This window comes from Narcine bancroftii, chromosome 2 (genome assembly GCF_036971445.1).
Source record: "Narcine bancroftii isolate sNarBan1 chromosome 2, sNarBan1.hap1, whole genome shotgun sequence".
Taxonomy (NCBI): domain Eukaryota; kingdom Metazoa; phylum Chordata; class Chondrichthyes; order Torpediniformes; family Narcinidae; genus Narcine; species Narcine bancroftii.
In genome coordinates, this window is record NC_091470.1 from 333,361,577 (window position 1) to 333,373,983 (window position 12,407).

Sequence of the window (12,407 nt, forward strand, 5' to 3'; positions counted from 1 at the left end):
GAGTGGTAGCTCCTTGTGTTACGGCAAATTCCCAGCAGGGAATTCAGGTGGCCCTACTGTATTGCCTCATCAACCACGTTGTTTTGAGCCATATAGTAATCGAAACAAGCAATCCAGTGTTTGAAAGTTTCTCTGGCCCTCGGGGCAGACTGGTCGATTGTCAGTCGCTCTGGCTTGAGAGCTGCATCCATTTCTGCTAATAAAATTGAAGTGCCAGTTGATGAAGTCGACAAAGATGATGTGGTCAAACAATATTCAAACGGGTGAAATTTAACAAGAGTGCAGCAGCCTGCAGACACAGTAGACGTGTTCATTCCAGCCTTGTGTGCGCTGGCAGAGAATTGTGAATGTGGGGATCTGCATGATGAACATTTGCATGACCGACTAGTAGTGGGTGCCATGCATCAATGAAATGATTAATCAGATAGTGGAGTACATTTTTATTAGCAAAAACCAACAGTACAATAATGAAAGACAATGGGTACATACACGGTTATACCCAAGGGGAGTGTCCTTAACAGTAGAGATAATGCACAGCCAATGTTAGTACAGCAAGGCTAGCTGAAGGGAAGACAAACAGCTTAGCAGAGATTCACCACACTCATGTCCCCAGCTCCACTGGTTTTTTTTTGCACAATAGGTCTCTCAGTGGTTTGTCCTTTTCAGCCAGGTTTGGTTTGAACTTCCCTAGTTGGTTCACCATACCAACGAAACGTCTGAGCTCACTAATGTTTGTTGTATCCCTCATGTCCTGCACAGCTCTCGTCTTGTCTGGGTCTGGTCTCATGCTACCTGCTGAGATGATGTACCCCAGAAATTTTACTTGCCTCCTTCCAAACTCACTTCATCATGTTGAGAGTAACCCCTGGCTTTTCTACTTATTCTAGGATTGCATGGACCCTTGCGTCGTGTTGGTCCTTCGTAGTCCCCCAAATGAGGATATCGTCCACATGGCAGACAACTCCTTCCAGGCCTGTCACCATTCTGTTCTGGAAGTGTTCAGGAGTAGAGGAGATACCAAAGGTTAGGAGGTTGAAATAGTAATGCCTGAATGGCATGATAAATGTCGTGTGGAGAGCTAATTCTTTGGACAAAGGAATTTGCCAAAATCTCATGTTCATGTCCAACTTGGTAAAATATGGTGCACCAGTGAGCATGCCTAGGGTTTGATCAACCGAAGGACATATAAACTTTTCTCTGCACCGGATCCATTCAAGGGAATCAACTCCACACAAATGCAAAAATCTTTTTTATTCTTTTTCGATGCTATCACCATGCCACAGCCCCACTCTGTAGGCTCCTCTATGAGGCTGATAACTCCAACCTTCTCCATTCTTTCAAGCTCTCTTTTAACTTTGCCCACCAGCAACAATGGGACCCTTTGAGGTTCTTCAAGTGAAAATGGTTTCACATCAGGCTTGAGTTTAATGACGTACGGCTTCTATATTAGCCTGAGTCCATTGTAAAGTTTGGGGTATGCTTTCCTGACCATCTCCTGGTCTAGGGCGTCCAATCTGGCTACTAGCTGGTGTCTCATTGAAGTTGGTCTGCTCAATAGAGCCGCTTCTAAGTCTCTCACCACGTATTCTTATTTTGTGGTGCTCCTCTCTCCACATGAGAGCATTTCTTTTGCCAAACCCAGGACCATTTATTTCACTCCACCCCTCCCCCCTACCCACCCCCAGATCATAGAGTGGCTTCTGTGTTTTTCCTAGTTTGCCATTTCCATGTATAATTCTTTTGAACACCTGCTCTGGAATTGCTGTAACATCAGCCCATGTCGATTTTGAAGGTCACTTTGCTGCCTCCTATGTTAATGTCAGACATCCAGGGTTCCTCGCCTGATGCTATTTCTCCGAGGAACAATCTGTCCTCATCCTCCGCTACCTCATTCACCATGTGGGTTGACCTACAAATTTTTCCATAGTGTCCTTGTTTGCCGCAGTTGTGGCATTCTGCACTCCTGGCTGGGCATTGAAATACTGGGCAGAACAATAGTTTTCCGCACTTGGGGCATGTTTTGCACTCTACTTTGCTCTGCGTCATTGTTTTAACTTTTCGCTGTCCTGGCGTCTGCCCTTTGCCTTTAAACTTCTGCTGTCTTCCTCCTTTAAGTTGCGCTCTGTCTACTGCTAGTTTGCTTGCACACATTTCTCGCAAGTCGGTTTGCTGCTTTATCGGCTCTGACTGTCTAGCCATTGTGACTGCTTTCATGAGGGTGAGGTCTTTGTTGAGTTGCATCCTCTCCAACAGTGATGAATCTCTTAGACCCACTACTAGTCGGTCATGCAAATGTTCATCATGCAGATCCCCACGTTCACAATTCTCTGCCAGCGCACACAAGGCTGGAATGAACACGTCTACTGTGTCTGCAGGCTGCTGCACTCTTGTTAAATTTCACCCGTTTGTAAATTATGTTCTTCTTAGGCACAAAATAATAACCAAACCCTCTCCGTACTGCATCGTACTGCTGCCGCACCATGCCCATTAAGTCCAGGCCCCGTAACACATTGTCAGCCTCGTCCCCCATGCAGTATACCAGCGTATTCACCTGGTTAGCTTCAGAGGAATTATTTAAATTACTTGCCAGTCTGAAGCGCTCGAATCCACTTCTCCAACAACTGTGACTTTAACTCAAAGGGTTCAAGAGGTTTTATCGTGAATGTCGCGGTACCTCTACATGTTCAGGCCCATCCTCCATTTCAACTCACCTCTCACTTTTATTCTTTCACAGCTTGTCCTTCTCTCTGTGGCTTAAAGCTCCACTTCTGACAGCATGACATGTTGGGTTCAGACACGCTCATTATAAAAATGACCTTGAGACTGGAGTCACATTTTAGGATACAACCTAGCAGCTCTTCATCTTGGGTGATGCCATTTTTGTTTCACACAACTTTATTCAAACAGCTGCTAAGAGCAAAGTATGACGAAGGCACTCCGCTGGCTGAATGTTTGCTCTCATCTTCACCAAAGGTTTGTGTTATTTCAGAGAACAATTACTTTTACAATTTTAAGCATACATATTTTTTTAACCTATTATTTTATTCATGTTTATTTTAATTAATTTATTTATTTTCTTCAACTTTTTTTGCTGATTGCTGCAGGCTGACTATTGCTTGCATTCTGGATACCAGGGATTTTACTGTATTATTATTAATTATTATTTCTACATGGGTGTTGGTGATGCTATTCCTGTGAATAATATTATTTCTTACTTAAAGGAGGATATTCTTACAAAGGTGATGGAGGGAGGGCAACAAAGATTCACCAGGCATCTGTCATATGAGAGAAGATTGAAAAGGCCAACACTAGGCCCTTATTCTCTTGAGTTCATAAAATGGAAAGGTGATCTTATTGATACATGTAAACTATTTAATGACCCAAAAGGGTAGATGTAAGAGTATTTCCTGTTGCTCAGGAGTTTAGAACTAAGGGTTAAAGAGAAATGTCACCACTCAGAGGGTATTAAAACTTCTCTACCCCAGCTATTTTTTGAACCCAAGTCATTAATTGCATTGAAAACATAAATGCATAGATCTCAGAATATTAGAGGAAACAGGATAAGGGGGATACAACAGGAAAATGGAATTGATCTGGATCAGCATGGATTTGAATGGTAAGGAGGATTGAGGGGCCGAAGGGCTTACTCTCCTCGTATGTCTTAAATTGTGAATATTACACAAGTGAAAAATGTAGACTCCTACAATGGATTGGAGGACTTTAGTTATTGGGAAAAAAATGGTTAGGGTAAGCTTTTCCTGGAGTAAAGGAAGCCAAGAGATGACATGATATAAGATTATCAGACGCATAGATAAGTAAAGTCTTTTTCTTGTGATATAGGTATCAAAAACAAGAAGGCATAGTTTTAAGATGAGAGATGATACATTTGCAAGAGAGTGGTTGGTAACAGCTCCTCTGGCAATGCATTCCGGTTAAGTTTAAGCAGCATTTAGACAGACAACAAGTCAAGGCATAAAATGATGTATTGTAGACCAGTGTTTCTCAACCTTTTTTCTACTCACATACTACTTTAAATAATTCCTATGCCATTGGTGTTCTGCGATTAATAAGAGATTGCTTAAGGTGGTATATGAGTGGGAAAGTTGAGAATCACTGCTCCAGACCCAATTGTTACTGAAATATTTTGCTTGAGAAAATTGTCACTGGCCCATTTCCTTTGGAGTTATGAAATCGTGCACATAACAAGGTAATTAGGTACAATTAAAACAGTGGTTTTCAAACTTTTTCTTTCCACCCACATACCACCTTAAGCAAACCCTTATTAATTACAGACCACCTATGGCACAGGGAATACTTAAAAGAAAATGGTTGAGAACCACTTATGTAGACCTATTACAGGCAAATGGGATTAGTGTAGACAAATGAGTCTGCAGGGACATGATGGGTCAAGGGGCATGATTCTGTGCTCTTTGACCTTACTGACTAATTATGCTCACTCTTTTCTGCCTAAAGGGTGATAGATGGAATTTAAACTTGGTTTTTGAAAAAAAAATTAGCTAACTAAGATAAATGCTTCCAAAACAAAATCATATTTCCCCAACAAAGAGCCAACATAGGCATGTTGGCAAAATGCTATAATGATTCTATGATTCAATATTCTCAAGGCCTATTTTCTGCTCAGGATGTAGGTATCACTGGTGTGGATGATATTTATTACCATTCTTGGTTGCCTTGAGAAACTGGAGATATCTGGAGCACTTCAAAGAGCAATGACAAGTCCGAGTCCATCATAAGGCCTTGTTTAGATCAGGTAGGGAAAAGATCTGCTTCCATTAAGAAGACCAGTGAACCATTTAGGCTTTTACAATAATCTGGAGCTTACATTGACACCAACTCCATTCTTAAGTCATCACACCTGAATTTTAACTCATTGTTCTGTGGATCAATAAACCAGATTTCTAAAGTATAAACAACTAGGGGGCCACTATTTTTGTTCTTCAGGTGCTGTATGAAACACAATGATATGAGAGGCTGAACTTGCAATGCTGATTCTTCCACCCATATCTTACAAGTTATGCCTTTCAGTGTATCTCAGGGCAACAAGTGCATGACAGTAGGTTAATTCACTTGCCTCCTCTCGTTCATATTGAGAAAGGAATTAGCCTCTGATGCATATAATTACATCAAAATAATCTCATCATTCTAATGACAGTGGCTTACCACTGCTTAGAAAATGGCAGACAGTTCATATTCAAATTTATTATCATTATTGTACATATATAACTAGATGAAAGAACATTTCTCTGGACCAAGGTGCACACACAATACACACCATATAACAATTACATATATGCATAAAGATACAAATACAAAATGAATATAGTACATACACAAATATTTTGGGCTGGTTTTACTCAGTTACAAGTTATTGTTCATCAATTTCACAGCCTGCAAAAGCTATTTCCCAGCCTGGTAGTCCTGATTTTGATGCTCCTGTACTTCCTTCTTGATTTTAGTGGGTCAAAGGTACTGTGTGCTGGATGGAATTCTTTGCACCCTATTTAAGCAATGCTCCTGGTAAATGTTGTCAATAGAAGAAAGGAAGCCTTTAACAATCTTGGTCATTTTGATGATCCACTGTAATGACTTTTAGTCTGATGCTTTGCAATTACCATACCACACAATGATGTAGCCAGACAGGACACCCAAATTGTTCTCCACCAAAATGTTGTCAAAATTGGGATAGCCTTGCCCTCAATTTTTCTAGGAATTGTAGGTACTTGTGTCTGAGAAATGAGGTGTTGTGGGTGCAGGAATAGGTCTTTCTTTTAAAATATACGCACACGAAGCAACTTTGTGCTCATTAGTCTCACCATGACAGAGCAGTTGACATGTAATGGAGAATGGTTGACCTTCATCCTCCTTGAGTCCACAATTATCTCTTGTCTTCATTGAGACTCAGGTAGTTGTTTTTTGCATTATTTGACAACCCTCCCAACCAACTCTCAGCAATGATGTCTGACCTCAAATCTACCCATCTGTCCCCAGACCAAGTAGAAATCAAACTGACCTAGTTGTGATTGGATGATTCATGAACATATCAAAAGCTTTCTTTCCTTCTTTGTTAAATATTTTATTTTGAATTTTTCAAGTCATACATTCATTTACATTCAAAATTCATACATTTTAATATATGATCATGTTACATGATGGCTTTTAAAACCCAAATCTAATCTACCCTTCCCACCTTCCCCCAAATAGAAAATAAAAATAAAAATCCCAAAGAGAAATCAAAGAAAAACAATGAAAGAACCATCATCCAAACTAGAAGGATCTATTTTTTTGACTTAACCAGGTTCAAGAGTTGTCAGTGTGAATTACATATACAAAAATAAGCAAGTTAAAATTACATTATATTTTCAGATTGTATTATATCTTATCATTATACTTGATTTTACAATATTGTCACATTAACCATTATCTCTCATCGTTATATTTCTATAAAAATCTTTCTATTCCCCATTCCCCATCTTCACAGATCTATTTCCCTTCCTTCAAGATAAGACTCAGCACAATTGACACTTCCCAAGATAAAAATATGAAAGAAAAAAATCAAATCCTCAGTGTAAAATATATAATAAACACCACTGCATTGTACAGGTAATGAGAAACCTCATTAAACACATATGTATATGTTCTGGAAGCTACCTCCCCACCCCACCCCTCCCCAGGAAAATCAATTCCAAGAGAATTTTACTCTTTTTCCCCTCCAAAAGATTACAATTTAACTGGCTGAATGCCCAGTTTTCATGGGCTGAGAAAGGTTAAAAATTTCCTCAACTCCCACAAAATAAATGGGTGCATATAGTTTGTAGTAGGATTTTGAATAGGCCATTGGAGTTAGAAGCATAGGACACTACACCACAGAAAACAGGTCATTTGGCCCTTCTAGTCTATGCTGCCCATTGTTCAGCTAGTCCCAATAACCTGTTCCCATTCCATAACCCTGCAGATCTCTCCCATCCATGAATCTGTCCAATTTATTCTCAACTCAAGATAGAGTCTGCAGCTCATTCTACACTCCCACCATGGAGTGAAAAAGTCCACCCTAATTTTCCCTGTAAATCTTTCCCCTTTCACCCCAAAGCCCTGTCTCTTATATTTATCTCTCCTAATCTCAGTGGAAAGAGCCTAATTGCATTTACTCTCTCAATACCTCAATTTTGTAAACCTCTATCAAATCCCTGCAACTCAACTCCTGAAGACCCAGCAACATCCTAGTAAATCTTCTCTGCACTCTTTCAATCATATTGATATCCTTCCTGTAGCTAGGCAACCAGAATTGCACACAATATTCGAAATTTGTCCTCACTAAAGTCTTAAATAACTTCAACATAAACATCCCAATTCCAATACTCAATACTTTGATTTATAAAGGTCATGATGCCAAAAGCTTTCTTTAAAACCCTCTCCACTTGCAACCAGCAGGAGAGTAAGGGGACAGAACAACACCTGGCCGGCTGTCAATCAGTCAGCCTGAATGGATCAAGCTTCACCCAGTCGGGTGTCAATCACCCTCCAGGATATAAGCCTGTGCCGGCCTCCTAAGGCCTCACACTAAGTTGCTGCATCCACAGCCAGCCTGGCTCTGTGGAGGTTTTTGTGGATTAAAGCCTGTTGTTCAGTCTTTCCTTGTGTGTGTCTGATTCTGGCTAACAGCGCACCACAAGTGTTATGATTTACATGTTTCGTGTGATGCTGAGATAATCTTCAATCACTATCTCTACTAGGTTTTTTTTCAGCTACGGAGACCCAGTTGGTATGGGGGGAGGTGGGTGGTGATGGTAGTGAGTGCAAGTATCTCTTAGGTAAGTGTGATCAACAATTTGCTAACTACATAAGCTCTCAAACCAACAAATACATGTATTACAACAGGTTCAACTAAATGCTGGGTTATTTAACCCAGCAAGAAAATGGAGGTCAGTGTAAAATAGGATGGCATTCCAATAGCTACCAAATACACAAGGTGAACAAGGAGAATGCGTGACTATTCTGTACAACCAAAAGGAACAAGATCACCATTATAATTATACTATAGAATTCAGAGACTCAAGTGATGATACAATAAATTGCTAGATTTTTATTTATTTCACCATCTTTCCAAGCATTCATATGCCCTGCTGTGAAACTTAGTCCAAGTTATGTTCACTAAAATTAGAACAGACAAAATGAATCAGGATCTGGATTTATTGCCATGAACTAATCGCAAAATTTGGTGTTTTACAACAACATCATCATGCAAACATTTATATAAACCACTCTTATAACAATAATTTTTATTAAAAAGTGCATAAAAAGTAAGGCAGTGTCTTTGGCTCATTGAACATTCAGGAATCTGATGGCAGTGGGGAAGAAGCTGTCCTTGCGCCGCTGAGCGCTCATCTTTAGGTCCCTGTACTTTCTTCCCAACAATAGCAGAATGAAGAGGGTTTGGCCTTGGTGGTGGGGGTCTTAGATGATAGAGGCTGTTTTATGAAATCACCACCTCTTGTAGATGTCCTTGATGGAGTGAAGTCTGGTGCCTGTGATGTCACAGGCCAAGTTAACAACCCTCTGGAATTTATTTTTGTCCTGAGAGTTGGCACCTCCATACCAGGCAATGATGCAACCAGCCAGAAGGCTCTCCATCATCTACCAGTGGAAGTTTTTGAAAGTCTTCAGTGACATAACTGAATCTCCTCAAGCACCTCACAAAGTAAAGCTGCTGGCGAGCCTTTGTATATTGTCGGGTGCAATGAATATTGGGATAAATGATTCACAATGTTAAAAATCTGTGTGTGTGTGTGTGTGTGTGTGAGTGTGTGTGTGTGTGTGTGAATGTACATCTGCTGTGAGTAAGTGAAAGATGAGACATTTTTTTCATAAAGTAATTTCTCTTCAGATATAAAGGTGATGAATACTAATGTAAGGTTTATTTTAGGAACCTACTGTATTTTGCATCAACGTTTAGAAATAGATCAATGTCGTTTCCATAATGCTTTAATAACCTCTACTAGTTCAAGATCAGCATGAATTAGAAGAAGTGTAAAATTATTCCATTCAAATACTTCCAGGGTAGATTCTGAAATGGTTAGTAAAGTCTTTCTACCATCAACAATCAGTCAGTCTATAGTATAATTTAAAATACAATTTCTATGGTGACAGAATGGTATTTTCTAACTGTCCAATAGGATCTTGGTTATCTGGACTGAACATCCAATCATCATTCAGTGTCTAGGGTAGGAGTTGAAAATGTGAGGTAATATGGTTGACACTACAAATTAAAATGTACCAATCTTGGTTTGGCTTCAGCAAGGGAAAAGCTAATACAATGCCATGTCATAAGTACAAGTTCAAGTTTATTCTCATCTGATTGTACGTATTCATATATAACCTGACAAAACGATTATCTCTGGATAAAAGTGCACACACGCAGACACACAGTACAACCTACACACAAATTACATATATACGAGCAAAACAAAAAAAAATATAGATATATAAAGATAATTTACATGTTTCTAGGATTGGTCAACAGTTTACCCAACTTTGGGAAGAAGCTGTTTCCCAGCCTGGCAGTCCTCGTTTTTATGCTCCTGAACGTCTTCCTTGAAGATAGTGCCTCAAATATACTGCAGACTGGATGGTAAGGATTCTCACTGATTCTCTGAGCCTCTTTAGCACTGCTCCCTGTATATATTGTTGATAGAGGGAAGGGAGACCTCATTGATCTTCTCAGCAGTTTTAATCAACCTCCATACTAACCTCCAATCTGATGCTTTGCAGCTACCATACCACCTGATGATGCAGCCAACCAGAACATTCTCTATCCCGCTCCTGTAGAATGTTGTTAGGATGGTGTCTGGTGACATTGCCCTCCTCATCCTCCTTAGGAAATGTAGGTGTTGCGGTGCCTTCTTGACTAATAAGGAGGTGTTGTGGGTTCAGGATAAGTCATTCTTTAAATGGATGCCAAGAAACTGCGCTCTCCACTCAATGTTGGAGCTATTGATATGTAGTGGGGATTAGTCCTTTGTCCTGCTGAAGTCCATAATCATCTCTTTTGTCTTGTCCAGGTTGTTGATCTTGCACCATTGTACAAGCCTTCCACCATTCTCTCTGGAAGCCATTTCATCATTGTTGCCAATGAGGCCAACTACCATAGTGTCATCCAGAAACTTTGATTCTGTGGCACCTGGCAGTACAGTCGTGCATTAGCAGCGCAAAAAGTAAAGTGTGATGGAGTTGAGGTTTTGCTGCCAACCCAGACAAATTGTGTTCTTTCAATCAAGTCCAGGATCCAGTTGCAGAGAGGAGAAATGAGTCCCAGTGAGGACAGTTTATCCACCAGACTCTGAGGTATGATTGTGTTGAACACCGAGCTGAAGTCAATGAGCAACAGCCTGACATATGATGCATTGTTTTCTTCATGGGTCAGGACAGAGTGGAGGATCAGGGTGGTAACTCATGCCGTCACCCCCCAGGGGTGGCAGTGGGGCTGATCATGGGGGGGGGAGGGGAAGTGGTAGCAGCACTGACCAGGGCAGGAGGGGGGTGGTGGTGGTGCTGAGCAGGGTATGGGGATGGCACTGACAGAAGGGGGATAGTGGCGGTGCTAATTGGGGTGGGGGGGTGGTATGGGGTAGCGGCAGCACTGACTGGGGGAGGTGACAGAGATGCTGACCTTGTAGTACATGCAGATGAAACAAAATGATTTATTTTGGTGTCACCCCCTATGATGGGTTACCTGGTGCAGAGTACATCCCTGCACCCCCCCCCCCCCTAGTGACGCCAGTGTCAGTGACACTGAATAATAATCATTTAATCCAGCTACTACTGCACCTTTTGGCACCAGGTGGCCTTGAATCCTACAGGGACAATGGACTCCTGTAGAGAGATACTGAAGATGACTGTTAGGGCCTCAGTTAGCTGGTCCTCACAGACCCTCAACTGGTATGTTAACTGGTCCTGCTATTTAGTGTGGGTTCCTCCTCACCTCAGCTGCTGCTATGCTTTGGAGGAGTGGGGTGGCATTTTCTTTGATGACATATTGTTTTGTACATTGAACCATGGATAGAAAGTCTTCAGCCTGTTAGGAAGCAAGGCATCATTTTCACTGATCTGCAAGGTGGACATGTGATCTGTTATGGTTTAAGTCAAGTCAAGCCAAGTTTATTGTCTTCTAATTGTACAAGTACATCCCGACAAAACACCATTCTCCGGTCTTCAGTGCAAAACATGCAGACACAAAACTAGACATAACACATATTTGCAGGACAAGTATTTCATCTATAAAAATAAATAAATCACTATTGTTCTGTACATATGAGAGTCTTGGTTTAATGTTAGTAGTTCCTTTGGTTGCTCAGCGATCTCACTGCCTGTGGGAAGAAACTATTCCTCAACCTGGTGGTGCTTGCTCTGATACTCTTGTATCTTTTCCCCGACAGGAGCAGCTAAAGATGCTCTGTGCATTGTAGAAGGGGTCCTCAATGATTTTATGTGCCTTCTTCAGACAATGATCCCAGTGGGAGGGGAGGGATACTCCAGTGATCCTCTCTGCTGCTCTTATGGTCCTTTCGATTGATCTCCAATCCATTTCTCTTCAGCAGCCAAACCACACTGTGATGCAGTCGGCCAGGATGCTCTCAATTGAGCTCATATAGAAGTTTGACTAAATGGTGGTGGGTAGCCTTGCCCGCTTCAGTCTTCTCAGGAAATGCAGTTGCTGTTGTGCCTTCCTGACAAGTGAGGAAATGTTCAGTGTCCACGATAGGTCACTAGTAAAATGAACTCCAAGGAACTTGGTGCTCTCCGCTCTCTCTACTACAGTGTAGTGGAAGGTGGTCATTCCTGGTCTTCCTAAAGTCCATGATCATCTCATTCATCTTGCCCATGTTGAGACTCAGGTTGTTACACACACACCATTTCACAAGATTTTCTACCTCTTCTCTGTAGTGCGACTCATTGTTATTACTGTTGAGGCCAACGACTGTTGTGTTATTTGATGACACTGTTGGAGCTGGATCTGGCAATGCTGCCATGAGTCAGTAGCATTGACAGGAGTGGGCTGAGGTGTGCCAATATTCTCCTTTTGACCCAGACAGACTGTGGTCTTTCCGTTAGGAAGTCCAGGATCAATTACAGAGAGGATTGTTGAGACCCAGCAATGACAGCTTCTCCACCAGCCTCTGGGGAATGGTTGTATTAAATGCCGAGCTGAAGTCAATGAACAGCAGCCTGATGTATCTGGCTTTGTTCTCCAAGTAGCCAGGATGGAGGGAAGCCCCAAGGCTATAGCATCATCTGTGGAACAGTTTCTCCTGTTGGTGAAATGAAATGGATCCAGTGTCTCTGGGAAGTGTGCTTTGATGCTTTCCATTGCCAGATGCTCGAAGCATAATGAT